The 14,205-nt window shown below is 40.4% G+C and overlaps 7 non-coding genes across 7 annotated transcripts; all 7 read right to left on the bottom strand.

The window, feature by feature from the left end:
- Positions 1-1,000: 1,000 nt before the first annotated feature.
- Positions 1,001-1,082, bottom strand: TRNAS-AGA (transfer RNA serine (anticodon AGA)). Its single transcript has one exon. It is a non-coding gene; the product is annotated as a tRNA-Ser (tRNA).
- Positions 1,083-3,659: 2,577 nt separating this feature from the next.
- Positions 3,660-3,731, bottom strand: TRNAH-GUG (transfer RNA histidin (anticodon GUG)). Its single transcript has one exon. It is a non-coding gene; the product is annotated as a tRNA-His (tRNA).
- A 1,281-nt stretch (positions 3,732-5,012) lies between these two features.
- On the bottom strand, positions 5,013-5,094 carry TRNAS-AGA (transfer RNA serine (anticodon AGA)). Its single transcript has one exon. It is a non-coding gene; the product is annotated as a tRNA-Ser (tRNA).
- Positions 5,095-7,671: 2,577 nt separating this feature from the next.
- TRNAH-GUG (transfer RNA histidin (anticodon GUG)) lies at positions 7,672-7,743 on the bottom strand. Its single transcript has one exon. It is a non-coding gene; the product is annotated as a tRNA-His (tRNA).
- Positions 7,744-9,024: 1,281 nt separating this feature from the next.
- TRNAS-AGA (transfer RNA serine (anticodon AGA)) lies at positions 9,025-9,106 on the bottom strand. The gene has a single exon. It is a non-coding gene; the product is annotated as a tRNA-Ser (tRNA).
- Positions 9,107-11,683: 2,577 nt separating this feature from the next.
- TRNAH-GUG (transfer RNA histidin (anticodon GUG)) lies at positions 11,684-11,755 on the bottom strand. The gene has a single exon. It is a non-coding gene; the product is annotated as a tRNA-His (tRNA).
- A 1,281-nt stretch (positions 11,756-13,036) lies between these two features.
- TRNAS-AGA (transfer RNA serine (anticodon AGA)) lies at positions 13,037-13,118 on the bottom strand. Its single transcript has one exon. It is a non-coding gene; the product is annotated as a tRNA-Ser (tRNA).
- Positions 13,119-14,205: the final 1,087 nt, after the last annotated feature.

Genomic DNA, 14,205 nt, shown 5'->3' with positions numbered 1-14,205 from the left:
TCTTCCCTGCACCTTTCAAGCCATTTGTATGTGAAGCAAGAAAGAGTTAGAGAGTGATCCATCTACACTTTTATAGGGAGGATGTCGCCGTGAGCTCCTCCCAGCTAATCACACGAACAGCAGAAAAGCAAGATAAATACACAGTTGAGGGGTGGGCTGCATGGTTATGTTTTTGAGTAAATATTGAAACTGACCTCAGTGGCTCATTAGCAGAGCTGCGGCTAATGACTGGTGCCAAATCATGATGAAGCAAGCACCATGGCTCGTAGGGGACCCACAACACGCTTTTCTTAGCTCACTGAATTAAAGTATAAACTTCCGCCGTGTGTGAGTGGTAAAGGCTTGTTAATATGGTTCCTTTTCCAATTCAAGTCTGACAACAAGAGGCAGGAACCACGTGGCTTCGGAAGCTCAGGAAAGTAGCCACCAACCACAGAGAAAGAGAGAACTGGCAGTATGAGAGGTGGAGAAAACAGAAGCGGGAGCAAGGAGCTCAAATGAGATTGATGGCGTTTAAATAGAGCGCGTAAAGGAACAGTTACACAGCTAAGAAATGGGAAAGACAGACTAGGGAAAAAAACACAGAAAGAGCCTGTAGATGAAATTCTCTTCCTGGGACAGCAGGTTAAGAGAAATTACACATGGGGAGGTTAAGCATGTAACACGGGGGAGAATAAAAAAGAAAATGCAGTTTTATGAAGTGTGTTTGCCAATCCAGCCAGCACTTTTGTTCTATTTCTCTCTTTGCGTCTTTTATTGGTAAAGTAACTTTCAAGTGCATGCGCAGGTATGAATGAGAGAGCAACGGTATGATAATTTGAAGCGTTTACACCAGTGCTAAAGTAGGAATGAGGTGTAGCAAAGACATGAAAGAGGTAGCGATAACAAATATGTGGAGAGGCAATAGTGACACAAAAATAAGCCACCTATTTATAAAACTGAAATGGAAGAAATACTAAAGGTTAACTTCTGAAATTGTAGCCGATAATAAAAAGATTCTCGTTGTTGGCAGGATTCGAACCTGCGCGGGGATACCCCAATGGATTTCTAGTCCATCGCCTTAACCACTCGGCCACAACAACTTGCTGTTAGGTGCCTACAAATATTTTGTTTGAAAGTTTTGAAGTTTTCCCACATCAAAGTACTGATATTCTGCAATGCGCTTTTTAAAAACAATGTTTTTTTCATCATGCACGTTCTGTCCTAAAAACAAAAATTGCATGAGTATATCTCTGGATCTGTAAAAGGATACGCTTGCATTCAAACTCTCTTGTGGCACTCAAGTTTTTTGGACCTCTGTTTTTGCGCTGCTTTTAGTCTACGACCCATATTACAGAAGTCAACCATCTCTGAGTATTTGGGACTCCTTTGTAAGTGCCTTATCTTTAATCCTTGAAAAGCTCTATAATAAAGGGGTCTGTCAAAGATTGCTTGAATGGAAGATAAAAGAAGGCCCACTTGTCTCACCAAATGCAGTAGAGAAACCTGATGTTTTACTCATGTTATCCTTAGTTCAGTTTTTGTTAGACCTGGCATCCTTAAGGTGGCATACCAGCAACCTTTTTGCTTTTCACCTCACGTTTTGCTGTATCTTTATGTTGGCCTTAGGACTCTAATCACTTTATCACTACTGTGAGAAAGTGGCTCTGTATATACTGTTCCCAAATAGGTACAGTGTGCACAGAGTCCCCAGTCCCCAGAGGTTTGGCAGAGGCTAAAGTTAGATATAACCTTACTCTCTAAAGTGGTAGCTTGCCGAGCAGTAAGGCAGTATCAGAGTACAGTGTAAAACATTTGTTGTACACACTCAGTCAGCAAATGGTCTCACACACTCAAGAACTGAACTCTAGGCCATTGGTTTGCATACAAAAGATATTGTTGTTTTATTTTAGAACCAACAATAGGTATCAAAATATACTTTCTCAGAATGAGATGCTTTAGTTAAATACTTTGCAATAGGCAATTGACTTTTGCAGGTCATAGTTACAGTTTATTGCAATAGGCAACACAATTTGAATCACAATAATACATTGAGCTCAATGGGAATTTTAAGTTATATGCAATTAATTACTTTCAGGATTACTTTTCTAAATCCAGGACTGGATCCTAGATTCAGTCCTGGGACAGTTCTTGGAAACAAGTGAGTAAATTCGTTTTAGTTACTGTTGTGATTTTTAAGCAATATTTTGCTATTTTAAAAGTTGACACTTCGAAACTTTTGCTGATCAAATTACCAATGTTATCCTATGGAAGGAAATTCACTTAGCAGGTAAGTGGGGTTATGGTTACTTTTTCTAGGTCAGTGTTGGATCCTAGATCCAGCACTACTGTACCACCTGTAAGCAGTTGAGAAACTGCGTTTAAGTTATACAGGCGATTTTTAAGGAATATTTACATGTTTGCAAAATCGACACAGAAGAAATTTCACAGAAAAACAGTCAATGGTTTCCTATGGAAGAAAATTCAAGTTACGGGTAAAGTACGTTCTCGTTACTTTTGTAATCCAGTGCTGGGCTCCTAGGCTCAGTACTGGGACATCTATCTAAAACAGGTAAACAATTACGTTTTCACAGTTGGTACGATTTTTAAAGAATATTTGTAAGTTTCAAAAATCGACACTTAGAAAATTTTCAGCAAAAAGCAGGCAATGATATCCCATGGAAGGAAATTCGAGTTACTGGTAAGTACGGTTAAAATTACTTTTCAGGGTCAGTACTGAGCTCCAAGATGCAGCACTGAGGTCTCTCCTGATAACAGGTGAGTAAATCAGAATTCGTTGTTCGGCTGATTTTAGATTAATATTTTAAAGTTCCAAAACTCCACACCACTTAGAAGAATTTCCAAGTGAAACAACTCAATGTTAGCCTATGGAAGAAAAGTGAGTTATCGGCTTTTAGGTAAGTACTCGACTGGCAGAGTTATGGTTCTGGGCATAGACTCAGGGGTCTCCCAGGGAAGTCCCAGCCTACTTGCCAAGCCTTAAACTCCCCTTTTATTACATATAATTTACACCTAAGGTAGGCCCTAGGTAGTCCTAGGTGCATGATGCTATGTAAGTAAAAAATAAGATATGTACTTTGGTGGTTCGCGTGTCCTGTAAGTACCAAACAGTCTATTTCATTTTTCACTACTGTGACGTCTACCCCTCTCATAGGTTAGCTCTGTGTATTCCCCTATACTTTTTATTTGGTAATTCCATATCGGAGAGGAGTAGCTTTATTTATTTATTGAAAATCCTACTTACTGGTGAGGTTGGATTTAACTTTACTATTTTAGAAATGCCACTTTTAGAGAGTGAACATTTCTCTGCACTTACTGCTCTATTTGCCTGAAACCTGGCCCCAATACACGTCTGGATTGGGCTGGGTGACAGCAAAATTTGTGCCTTCCCTCTAGAGAGCCACAACACAGGTCACTCAACTGCACCTGGGGGGTGAGCTCCGCTCCCCCTCCACCCCCAATAGGTTCAAGAACGATAATTTATGTAAGTAAATACATTATAGCTACAGCTTATAATCATGCGAGTTTAAATCATTTGTTGTTAGATGGTTTAAATATTTGAAAGGATCTGTTTTTAATAGACATTTTACAAAAACCACTGGTACATTTGCTAATTCTGTAAAATTAACACCCAACTGCCGTGACATTGCCAACCACAATGCCGTGACTCGGATTCGAACCGAGGTTGCTGCGGCCACAACGCAGAGTACTAACCACTATACGATCACGGCGAGCTACTTGGGCTCAACGACATACACTGACATGGAGAATTTATAATTCGGAACACTCAGGGCTGTTCCTGTGATAGGCTGGATGTATTCATTGCTTCCTCATTCCTCATTCAGAGGCTGCGTCTCCTCAGTGGTTGATAGGCTGAAACCGTTTCCTGGCCGCCTGCTTGTGAAATGCCAGGAGTCAAAGATCACACATTACACTTGCGGACCTGTGATGGGACACCAATGCAGAGAAACCCACCTGGCACAGACCTTCTATTCTGTCTATTAGACCTGCATCTTCCCTGCACCTTTCAAGCCATTTGTATGTGAAGCAAGAAAGAGTTAGAGAGTGATCCATCTACACTTTTATAGGGAGGATGTCGCCGTGAGCTCCTCCCAGCTAATCACACGAACAGCAGAAAAGCAAGATAAATACACAGTTGAGGGGTGGGCTGCATGGTTATGTTTTTGAGTAAATATTGAAACTGACCTCAGTGGCTCATTAGCAGAGCTGCGGCTAATGACTGGTGCCAAATCATGATGAAGCAAGCACCATGGCTCGTAGGGGACCCACAACACGCTTTTCTTAGCTCACTGAATTAAAGTATAAACTTCCGCCGTGTGTGAGTGGTAAAGGCTTGTTAATATGGTTCCTTTTCCAATTCAAGTCTGACAACAAGAGGCAGGAACCACGTGGCTTCGGAAGCTCAGGAAAGTAGCCACCAACCACAGAGAAAGAGAGAACTGGCAGTATGAGAGGTGGAGAAAACAGAAGCGGGAGCAAGGAGCTCAAATGAGATTGATGGCGTTTAAATAGAGCGCGTAAAGGAACAGTTACACAGCTAAGAAATGGGAAAGACAGACTAGGGAAAAAAACACAGAAAGAGCCTGTAGATGAAATTCTCTTCCTGAGACAGCAGGTTAAGAGAAATTACACATGGGGAGGTTAAGCATGTAACACGGGGGAGAATAAAAAAGAAAATGCAGTTTTATGAAGTGTGTTTGCCAATCCAGCCAGCACTTTTGTTCTATTTCTCTCTTTGCGTCTTTTATTGGTAAAGTAACTTTCAAGTGCATGCGCAGGTATGAATGAGAGAGCAACGGTATGATAATTTGAAGCGTTTACACCAGTGCTAAAGTAGGAATGAGGTGTAGCAAAGACATGAAAGAGGTAGCGATAACAAATATGTGGAGAGGCAATAGTGACACAAAAATAAGCCACCTATTTATAAAACTGAAATGGAAGAAATACTAAAGGTTAACTTCTGAAATTGTAGCCGATAATAAAAAGATTCTCGTTGTTGGCAGGATTCGAACCTGCGCGGGGATACCCCAATGGATTTCTAGTCCATCGCCTTAACCACTCGGCCACAACAACTTGCTGTTAGGTGCCTACAAATATTTTGTTTGAAAGTTTTGAAGTTTTCCCACATCAAAGTACTGATATTCTGCAATGCGCTTTTTAAAAACAATGTTTTTTTCATCATGCACGTTCTGTCCTAAAAACAAAAATTGCATGAGTATATCTCTGGATCTGTAAAAGGATACGCTTGCATTCAAACTCTCTTGTGGCACTCAAGTTTTTTGGACCTCTGTTTTTGCGCTGCTTTTAGTCTACGACCCATATTACAGAAGTCAACCATCTCTGAGTATTTGGGACTCCTTTGTAAGTGCCTTATCTTTAATCCTTGAAAAGCTCTATAATAAAGGGGTCTGTCAAAGATTGCTTGAATGGAAGATAAAAGAAGGCCCACTTGTCTCACCAAATGCAGTAGAGAAACCTGATGTTTTACTCATGTTATCCTTAGTTCAGTTTTTGTTAGACCTGGCATCCTTAAGGTGGCCTACCAGCAACCTTTTTGCTTTTCACCTCACGTGTTGCTGTATCTTTATGTTGGCCTTAGGACTCTAATCACTTTATCACTACTGTGAGAAAGTGGCTCTGTATATACTGTTCCCAAATAGGTACAGTGTGCACAGAGTCCCCAGTCCCCAGAGGTTTGGCAGAGGCTAAAGTTAGATATAACCTTACTCTCTAAAGTGGTAGCTTGCCGAGCAGTAAGGCAGTATCAGAGTACAGTGTAAAACATTTGTTGTACACACTCAGTCAGCAAATGGTCTCACACACTCAAGAACTGAACTCTAGGCCATTGGTTTGCATACAAAAGATATTGTTGTTTTATTTTAGAACCAACAATAGGTATCAAAATATACTTTCTCAGAATGAGATGCTTTAGTTAAATACTTTGCAATAGGCAATTGACTTTTGCAGGTCATAGTTACAGTTTATTGCAATAGGCAACACAATTTGAATCACAATAATACATTGAGCTCAATGGGAATTTGAAGTTATATGCAATTAATTACTTTCAGGATTACTTTTCTAAATCCAGGACTGGATCCTAGATTCAGTCCTGGGACAGTTCTTGGAAACAAGTGAGTAAATTCGTTTTAGTTACTGTTGTGATTTTTAAGCAATATTTTGCTATTTTAAAAGTTGACACTTAGAAACTTTTGCTGATCAAATTACCAATGTTATCCTATGGAAGGAAATTCACTTAGCAGGTAAGTGGGGTTATGGTTACTTTTTCTAGGTCAGTGTTGGATCCTAGATCCAGCACTACTGTACCACCTGTAAGCAGTTGAGAAACTGCGTTTAAGTTATACAGGCGATTTTTAAGGAATATTTACATGTTTGCAAAATCGACACAGAAGAAATTTCACAGAAAAACAGTCAATGGTTTCCTATGGAAGAAAATTCAAGTTACGGGTAAAGTACGTTCTCGTTACTTTTGTAATCCAGTGATGGGCTCCTAGGCTCAGTACTGGGACATCTATCTAAAACAGGTAAACAATTACGTTTTCACAGTTGGTACGATTTTTAAAGAATATTTGTAAGTTTCAAAAATCGACACTTAGAAAATGTTCAGCAAAAAGCAGGCAATGATATCCCATGGAAGGAAATTCGAGTTACTGGTAAGTACGGTTAAAATTACTTTTCAGGGTCAGTACTGAGCTCCAAGATGCAGCACTGAGGTCTCTCCTGATAACAGGTGAGTAAATCAGAATTCGTTGTTCGGCTGATTTTAGATTAATATTTTAAAGTTCCAAAACTCCACACCACTTAGAAGAATTTCCAAGTGAAACAACTCAATGTTAGCCTATGGAAGAAAAGTGAGTTATCGGCTTTTAGGTAAGTACTCGACTGTCAGAGTTATGGTTCTGGGCATAGACTCAGGGGTCTCCCAGGGGAGTCCCAGCCTACTTGCCAAGCCTTAAACTCCCCTTTTATTACATATAATTTACACCTAAGGTAGGCCCTAGGTAGTCCTAGGTGCATGATGCTATGTAAGTAAAAAATAAGATATGTACTTTGGTAGTTCGCGTGTCCTGTAAGTACCAAACAGTCTATTTCATTTTTCACTACTGTGAGGTCTACCCCTCTCATAGGTTAGCTCTGTGTATTCCCCTATACTTTTTATTTGGTAATTCCATATCGGAGAGGAGTAGCTTTATTTATTTATTGAAAATCCTACTTACTGGTGAGGTTGGATTTAACTTTACTATTTTAGAAATGCCACTTTTAGAGAGTGAACATTTCTCTGCACTTACTGCTCTATTTGCCTGAAACCTGGCCCCAATACACGTCTGGATTGGGCTGGGTGACAGCAAAATGTGTGCCTTCCCTCTAGAGAGCCACAACACAGGTCACTCAACTGCACCTGGGGGGTGAGCTCCGCTCCCCCTCCACCCCCAATAGGTTCAAGAACGATAATTTATGTAAGTAAATACATTATAGCTACAGCTTATAATCATGCGAGTTTAAATCATTTGTTGTTAGATGGTTTAAATATTTGAAAGGATCTGTTTTTAATAGACATTTTACAAAAACCACTGGTACATTTGCTAATTCTGTAAAATTAACACCCAACTGCCGTGACATTGCCAACCACAATGCCGTGACTCGGATTCGAACCGAGGTTGCTGCAGCCACAACGCAGAGTACTAACCACTATACGATCACGGCGAGCTACTTGGGCTCAACGACATACACTGACATGGAGAATTTATAATTCGGAACACTCAGGGCTGTTCCTGTGATAGGCTGGATGTATTCATTGCTTCCTCATTCCTCATTCAGAGGCTGCGTCTCCTCAGTGGTTGATAGGCTGAAACCGTTTCCTGGCCGCCTGCTTGTGAAATGCCAGGAGTCAAAGATCACACATTACACTTGCGGACCTGTGATGGGACACCAATGCAGAGAAACCCACCTGGCACAGACCTTCTATTCTGTCTATTAGACCTGCATCTTCCCTGCACCTTTCAAGCCATTTGTATGTGAAGCAAGAAAGAGTTAGAGAGTGATCCATCTACACTTTTATAGGGAGGATGTCGCCGTGAGCTCCTCCCAGCTAATCACACGAACAGCAGAAAAGCAAGATAAATACACAGTTGAGGGGTGGGCTGCATGGTTATGTTTTTGAGTAAATATTGAAACTGACCTCAGTGGCTCATTAGCAGAGCTGCGGCTAATGACTGGTGCCAAATCATGATGAAGCAAGCACCATGGCTCGTAGGGGACCCACAACACGCTTTTCTTAGCTCACTGAATTAAAGTATAAACTTCCGCCGTGTGTGAGTGGTAAAGGCTTGTTAATATGGTTCCTTTTCCAATTCAAGTCTGACAACAAGAGGCAGGAACCACGTGGCTTCGGAAGCTCAGGAAAGTAGCCACCAACCACAGAGAAAGAGAGAACTGGCAGTATGAGAGGTGGAGAAAACAGAAGCGGGAGCAAGGAGCTCAAATGAGATTGATGGCGTTTAAATAGAGTGCGTAAAGGAACAGTTACACAGCTAAGAAATGGGAAAGACAGACTAGGGAAAAAAACACAGAAAGAGCCTGTAGATGAAATTCTCTTCCTGAGACAGCAGGTTAAGAGAAATTACACATGGGGAGGTTAAGCATGTAACACGGGGGAGAATAAAAAAGAAAATGCAGTTTTATGAAGTGTGTTTGCCAATCCAGCCAGCACTTTTGTTCTATTTCTCTCTTTGCGTCTTTTATTGGTAAAGTAACTTTCAAGTGCATGCGCAGGTATGAATGAGAGAGCAACGGTATGATAATTTGAAGCGTTTACACCAGTGCTAAAGTAGGAATGAGGTGTAGCAAATACATGAAAGAGGTAGCGATAACAAATATGTGGAGAGGCAATAGTGACACAAAAATAAGCCACCTATTTATAAAACTGAAATGGAAGAAATACTAAAGGTTAACTTCTGAAATTGTAGCCGATAATAAAAAGATTCTCGTTGTTGGCAGGATTCGAACCTGCGCGGGGATACCCCAATGGATTTCTAGTCCATCGCCTTAACCACTCGGCCACAACAACTTGCTGTTAGGTGCCTACAAATATTTTGTTTGAAAGTTTTGAAGTTTTCCCACATCAAAGTACTGATATTCTGCAATGCGCTTTTTAAAAACAATGTTTTTTTCATCATGCACGTTCTGTCCTAAAAACAAAAATTGCATGAGTATATCTCTGGATCTGTAAAAGGATACGCTTGCATTCAAACTCTCTTGTGGCACTCAAGTTTTTTGGACCTCTGTTTTTGCGCTGCTTTTAGTCTACGACCCATATTACAGAAGTCAACCATCTCTGAGTATTTGGGACTCCTTTGTAAGTGCCTTATCTTTAATCCTTGAAAAGCTCTATAATAAAGGGGTCTGTCAAAGATTGCTTGAATGGAAGATAAAAGAAGGCCCACTTGTCTCACCAAATGCAGTAGAGAAACCTGATGTTTTACTCATGTTATCCTTAGTTCAGTTTTTGTTAGACCTGGCATCCTTAAGGTGGCCTACCAGCAACCTTTTTGCTTTTCACCTCACGTTTTGCTGTATCTTTATGTTGGCCTTAGGACTCTAATCACTTTATCACTACTGTGAGAAAGTGGCTCTGTATATACTGTTCCCAAATAGGTACAGTGTGCACAGAGTCCCCAGTCCCCAGAGGTTTGGCAGAGGCTAAAGTTAGATATAACCTTACTCTCTAAAGTGGTAGCTTGCCGAGCAGTAAGGCAGTATCAGAGTACAGTGTAAAACATTTGTTGTACACACTCAGTCAGCAAATGGTCTCACACACTCAAGAACTGAACTCTAGGCCATTGGTTTGCATACAAAAGATATTGTTGTTTTATTTTAGAACCAACAATAGGTATCAAAATATACTTTCTCAGAATGAGATGCTTTAGTTAAATACTTTGCAATAGGCAATTGACTTTTGCAGGTCATAGTTACAGTTTATTGCAATAGGCAACACAATTTGAATCACAATAATACATTGAGCTCAATGGGAATTTGAAGTTATATGCAATTAATTACTTTCAGGATTACTTTTCTAAATCCAGGACTGGATCCTAGATTCAGTCCTGGGACAGTTCTTGGAAACAAGTGAGTAAATTCGTTTTAGTTACTGTTGTGATTTTTAAGCAATATTTTGCTATTTTAAAAGTTGACACTTAGAAACTTTTGCTGATCAAATTACCAATGTTATCCTATGGAAGGAAATTCACTTAGCAGGTAAGTGGGGTTATGGTTACTTTTTCTAGGTCAGTGTTGGATCCTAGATCCAGCACTACTGTACCACCTGTAAGCAGTTGAGAAACTGCGTTTAAGTTATACAGGCGATTTGTAAGGAATATTTACATGTTTGCAAAATCGACACAGAAGAAATTTCACAGAAAAACAGTCAATGGTTTCCTATGGAAGAAAATTCAAGTTACGGGTAAAGTACGTTCTCGTTACTTTTGTAATCCAGTGATGGGCTCCTAGGCTCAGTACTGGGACATCTATCTAAAACAGGTAAACAATTACGTTTTCACAGTTGGTACGATTTTTAAAGAATATTTGTAAGTTTCAAAAATCGACACTTAGAAAATGTTCAGCAAAAAGCAGGCAATGATATCCCATGGAAGGAAATTCGAGTTACTGGTAAGTACGGTTAAAATTACTTTTCAGGGTCAGTACTGAGCTCCAAGATGCAGCACTGAGGTCTCTCCTGATAACAGGTGAGTAAATCAGAATTCGTTGTTCGGCTGATTTTAGATGAATATTTTAAAGTTCCAAAACTCCACACCACTTAGAAGAATTTCCAAGTGAAACAACTCAATGTTAGCCTATGGAAGAAAAGTGAGTTATCGGCTTTTAGGTAAGCACTCGACTGGCAGAGTTATGGTTCTGGGCATAGACTCAGGGGTCTCCCAGGGGAGTCCCAGCCTACTTGCCAAGCCTTAAACTCCCCTTTTATTACATATAATTTACACCTAAGGTAGGCCCTAGGTAGTCCCAGGTGCATGATGCTATGTAAGTAAAAAATAAGATATGTACTTTGGTGGTTCGCGTGTCCTGTAAGTACCAAACAGTCTATTTCATTTTTCACTACTGTGAGGTCTACCCCTCTCATAGGTTAGCTCTGTGTATTCCCCTATACTTTTTATTTGGTAATTCCATATCGGAGAGGAGTAGCTTTATTTATTTATTGAAAATCCTACTTACTGGTGAGGTTGGATTTAACTTTACTATTTTAGAAATGCCACTTTTAGAGAGTGAACATTTCTCTGCACTTACTGCTCTATTTGCCTGAAACCTGGCCCCAATACACGTCTGGATTGGGCTGGGTGACAGCAAAATTTGTGCCTTCCCTCTAGAGAGCCACAACACAGGTCACTCAACTGCACCTGGGGGGTGAGCTCCGCTCCCCCTCCACCCCCAATAGGTTCAAGAACGATAATTTATGTAAGTAAATACATTATAGCTACAGCTTATAATCATGCGAGTTTAAATCATTTGTTGTTAGATGGTTTAAATATTTGAAAGGATCTGTTTTTAATAGACATTTTACAAAAACCACTGGTACATTTGCTAATTCTGTAAAATTAACACCCAACTGCCGTGACATTGCCAACCACAATGCCGTGACTCGGATTCGAACCGAGGTTGCTGCGGCCACAACGCAGAGTACTAACCACTATACGATCACGGCGAGCTACTTGGGCTCAACGACATACACTGACATGGAGAATTTATAATTCGGAACACTCAGGGCTGTTCCTGTGATAGGCTGGATGTATTCATTGCTTCCTCATTCCTCATTCAGAGGCTGCGTCTCCTCAGTGGTTGATAGGCTGAAACCGTTTCCTGGCCGCCTGCTTGTGAAATGCCAGGAGTCAAAGATCACACATTACACTTGCGGACCTGTGATGGGACACCAATGCAGAGAAACCCACCTGGCACAGACCTTCTATTCTGTCTATTAGACCTGCATCTTCCCTGCACCTTTCAAGCCATTTGTATGTGAAGCAAGAAAGAGTTAGAGAGTGATCCATCTACACTTTTATAGGGAGGATGTCGCCGTGAGCTCCTCCCAGCTAATCACACGAACAGCAGAAAAGCAAGATAAATACACAGTTGAGGGGTGGGCTGCATGGTTATGTTTTTGAGTAAATATTGAAACTGACCTCAGTGGCTCATTAGCAGAGCTGCGGCTAATGACTGGTGCCAAATCATGATGAAGCAAGCACCATGGCTCGTAGGGGACCCACAACACGCTTTTCTTAGCTCACTGAATTAAAGTATAAACTTCCGCCGTGTGTGAGTGGTAAAGGCTTGTTAATATGGTTCCTTTTCCAATTCAAGTCTGACAACAAGAGGCAGGAACCACGTGGCTTCGGAAGCTCAGGAAAGTAGCCACCAACCACAGAGAAAGAGAGAACTGGCAGTATGAGAGGTGGAGAAAACAGAAGCGGGAGCAAGGAGCTCAAATGAGATTGATGGCGTTTAAATAGAGCGCGTAAAGGAACAGTTACACAGCTAAGAAATGGGAAAGACAGACTAGGGAAAAAAACACAGAAAGAGCCTGTAGATTAAATTCTCTTCCTGGGACAGCAGGTTAAGAGAAATTACACATGGGGAGGTTAAGCATGTAACACGGGGGAGAATAAAAAAGAAAATGCAGTTTTATGAAGTGTGTTTGCCAATCCAGCCAGCACTTTTGTTCTATTTCTCTCTTTGCGTCTTTTATTGGTAAAGTAACTTTCAAGTGCATGCGCAGGTATGAATGAGAGAGCAACGGTATGATAATTTGAAGCGTTTACACCAGTGCTAAAGTAGGAATGAGGTGTAGCAAAGACATGAAAGAGGTAGCGATAACAAATATGTGGAGAGGCAATAGTGACACAAAAATAAGCCACCTATTTATAAAACTGAAATAGAAGAAATACTAAAGGTTAACTTCTGAAATTGTAGCCGATAATAAAAAGATTCTCGTTGTTGGCAGGATTCGAACCTGCGCAGGGATACCCCAATGGATTTCTAGTCCATCGCCTTAACCACTCGGCCACAACAACTTGCTGTTAGGTGCCTACAAATATTTTGTTTGAAAGTTTTGAAGTTTTCCCACATCAAAGTACTGATATTCTGCAATGCGCTTTTTAAAAACAATGTTTTTTTCATCATGCACGTTCTGTCCTAAAAACAAAAATTGCATGAGTATATCTCTGGATCTGTAAAAGGATACGCTTGCATTCAAACTCTCTTGTGGCACTCAAGTTTTTTGGACCTCTGTTTTTGCGCTGCTTTTAGTCTACGACCCATATTACAGAAGTCAACCATCTCTGAGTATTTGGGACTCCTTTGTAAGTGCCTTATCTTTAATCCTTGAAAAGCTCTATAATAAAGGGGTCTGTCAAAGATTGCTTGAATGGAAGATAAAAGAAGGCCCACTTGTCTCACCAAATGCAGTAGAGAAACCTGATGTTTTACTCATGTTATCCTTAGTTCAGTTTTTGTTAGACCTGGCATCCTTAAGGTGGCATACCAGCAACCTTTTTGCTTTTCACCTCACGTTTTGCTGTATCTTTATGTTGGCCTTAGGACTCTAATCACTTTATCACTACTGTGAGAAAGTGGCTCTGTATATACTGTTCCCAAATAGGTACAGTGTGCACAGAGTCCCCAGTCCCCAGAGGTTTGGCAGAGGCTAAAGTTAGATATAACCTTACTCTCTAAAGTGGTAGCTTGCCGAGCAGTAAGGCAGTATCAGAGTACAGTGTAAAACATTTGTTGTACACACTCAGTCAGCAAATGGTCTCACACACTCAAGAACTGAACTCTAGGCCATTGGTTTGCATACAAAAGATATTGTTGTTTTATTTTAGAACCAACAATAGGTATCAAAATATACTTTCTCAGAATGAGATGCTTTAGTTAAATACTTTGCAATAGGCAATTGACTTTTGCAGGTCATAGTTACAGTTTATTGCAATAGGCAACACAATTTGAATCACAATAATACATTGAGCTCAATGGGAATTTTAAGTTATATGCAATTAATTACTTTCAGGATTACTTTTCTAAATCCAGGACTGGATCCTAGATTCAGTCCTGGGACAGTTCTTGGAAACAAGTGAGTAAATTCGTTTTAGTTACTGTTGT

This window comes from Triturus cristatus, chromosome 12 (genome assembly GCF_964204655.1).
Source record: "Triturus cristatus chromosome 12, aTriCri1.1, whole genome shotgun sequence".
NCBI lineage: Eukaryota > Metazoa > Chordata > Amphibia > Caudata > Salamandridae > Triturus > Triturus cristatus.
Note: the sequence above shows the minus strand (reverse complement) of the source record. Positions and strands in the feature narration are given on the sequence as shown.